This window comes from Schistocerca piceifrons, unplaced genomic scaffold, assembly GCF_021461385.2.
Source record: "Schistocerca piceifrons isolate TAMUIC-IGC-003096 unplaced genomic scaffold, iqSchPice1.1 HiC_scaffold_936, whole genome shotgun sequence".
In the NCBI taxonomy this organism is placed as follows: domain Eukaryota; kingdom Metazoa; phylum Arthropoda; class Insecta; order Orthoptera; family Acrididae; genus Schistocerca; species Schistocerca piceifrons.
The window spans coordinates 4,543,438-4,545,937 of NW_025729208.1; the positions used below are offsets into that span (position 1 = coordinate 4,543,438).

The window sequence follows — 2,500 nt, forward strand, 5'->3', positions numbered from 1 at the left end:
TTGTGCCTTAACCTAACCCATGTTGTGCCTCAACCTAACCCATGTTGTGCCTTAACCTAACCCATGTTGTGCCTTAACCTAACCCATGTTGTGCCTTAACCTAACCCATGTTGTGCCTTAACCTAACCCATGTTGTGCCTTAACCTAACCCATGTTGTGCCTTAACCTAACCCATGTTGTGCCTTAACCTAACCCATGTTGTGCCTTAACCTAACCCATGTTGTCGCCTTAACGTAACCCACGTTGTCGCCTAAACCTGCTCTGTAATTGTTATACGACTCGTTCAATTACTGTAGTGTTGCCCACCCGCAACCCTCGCAATATAGTTCGCTACTCGCACTGCCCGCACCCCTGTGTATCGCTTCATGTTAAACACCTTGCAAGTCTTGCTCACTTTCCACATGCTCCTGCTGTACACTGTAATGTGGATGGCAGCAGGACGTACATGCCGCCCCTCCCCACGTCCCCACCTTGCCCCCTGCCTTCGCAAGCTGGTTGGTGAGAAGTTTGCATGTTCAATGCCCTTCGCATGCGACGTACTCAGGCTACGTTGTGGTGCGGCCTGTGTCAACTGTCCGCTGATGTCGTACGCGTGAACCACAATCTGTACTGCACATTCGTCCTTATGTACTGAATGATACATCGTGGCACATGTGTGACCGCACAACGACTGCGCCCAAAAACGGCGGACCATACAGTGCAAATATTGTGCACGCAGCTACGTGTCGTCTCCCTATGAGAGCTGGATTGCAGTGTGGTACGCCATAGAGACGTGTGGGAGGAACGGACGCCGTGGATGGCGATCAGCATGAGCTGTCTGTTGATGTATTCGGACCTAGTCGTCTCTCCTCACACACCGTGATGGCATGGTGCACCGCGTTCCATATCTGCGACATGCTACAGAGGCCGGTTGACAGTCGTTCGAGCAATGGACATCGCATACGTACGGGGGCCACCTTCCACGTATTGTCTAGGCGTGCACATTTTGTTGCGTGTATGTGGGCAGACGTAGTGTGGCGTGACACCTGACACAGGCATGCAATAATCGTTGAAGTTGCAAATGGCGATGGACGCCTGCGTTTTCTGGTGAAGTTACGCAAATGAACAAATGGTAACCTGTTGTGGTGCGGTTGTTCTCGCTAGGGGTGAATCGGTGATGGCGACGATAGGTTGAGGTACTAACCGGTTGTTCCAGCGATACCCACCATGCCGACGAAACTGAACGGCATCTGGGTGTGAAGCGATACGCGGCGGTGGCTGGGTGGGACCGTCCCCGGCCGGTGAGGGGGCGCCTCCCGGCGTGCTGGCCGCGCGGTGCGTGGGCGCACGCGCTACAGCCGGCTGGTGGGGGCGGCCAGTGGCAGGCGCGCCGGCCGACGGACGCGGCAGGCGTCGCAGCTGCGCGCCGGCGCACCCTGCGCGCGGCGCCGTGCGGCCAAAGTAGGTCCTCGCGGGCCCGGTGCGAAGCGCGGTGGACATCTTCAGTGTGCTGGTCCGATTGAGGACTGTGTGCGTTGAGGATGCGCCGCCGCCCGGCGCTCGGCGCCGCGACGCCGTCTGCTGCTCGGTCGCCCCAGCGGTTCTCGCTGGTGGTTTGTATCGCAGCTGTGCGGATGTGTTGGCGCGTGCGCTGTGCTGGGAGAGTTCGCTTCGGCACCCAAGTGGGGCTTTTGTCCTTCTGTGGCGCTGGCGTTGGAGCTGCCGGTCACCGTAGGTGGCGCGTGTTGTCTCCCGCCGGCAATGCCACGACAGCACGCTCCCGGGCCTCTGTCGGCAGCGGCAAGCTCAGTTGGGAGCACGGGTGGTCGCACCGAAAGCGTCTACTCGCCTAACTCCGGGCGATTGCGCCTCTCTCGAACCCGACCAAGTACTTGGGACGGCGCTGCGCGCCGCCGGGACCTGAGAGGGTTTCGAGGTGTATTGTGCAGGGGAGCTCAGCCTCCTCCTGTTTGCAGAATGATTGAGCGGACGCTTGCGTGTTCGCGCGGGCCCCCGGGACACACTCCCGGGCGGCCGGCTGCTCAGCTCTAGTTGACGCAGCTCCCTGGTTGATCCTGCCAGTAGTCATATGCTTGTCTCAAAGATTAAGCCATGCATGTCTCAGTACAAGCCGCATTAAGGTGAAACCGCGAATGGCTCATTAAATCAGTTATGGTTCCTTAGATCGTACCCACGTTACTTGGATAACTGTGGTAATTCTAGAGCTAATACATGCAAACAGAGTCCCGACCAGAGATGGAAGGGACGCTTTTATTAGATCAAAACCAATCGGTCGGCTCGTCCGGTCCGTTTGCCTTGGTGACTCTGAATAACTTTGGGCTGATCGCACGGTCCTCGTACCGGCGACGCATCTTTCAAATGTCTGCCTTATCAACTGTCGATGGTAGGTTCTGCGCCTACCATGGTTGTAACGGGTAACGGGGAATCAGGGTTCGATTCCGGAGAGGGAGCCTGAGAAACGGCTACCACATCCAAGGAAGGCAGCAGGCGCGCAAATTAC

The 2,500-nt window shown here is 57.5% G+C and overlaps 1 non-coding gene across 1 annotated transcript in view; it reads left to right on the forward strand.

The window, feature by feature from the left end:
• The first annotated feature begins 2,041 nt into the window (after positions 1 to 2,041).
• LOC124772066 overlaps positions 2,042 to 2,500 on the forward strand; it is a 1,909-nt gene continuing 1,450 nt past the window's right edge. Inside the window, exon 1 of the ribosomal RNA XR_007013745.1 lies at positions 2,042 to 2,500. This exon is cut by the window's right edge and continues 1,450 nt beyond it. This is a non-coding gene — a ribosomal RNA (small subunit ribosomal RNA).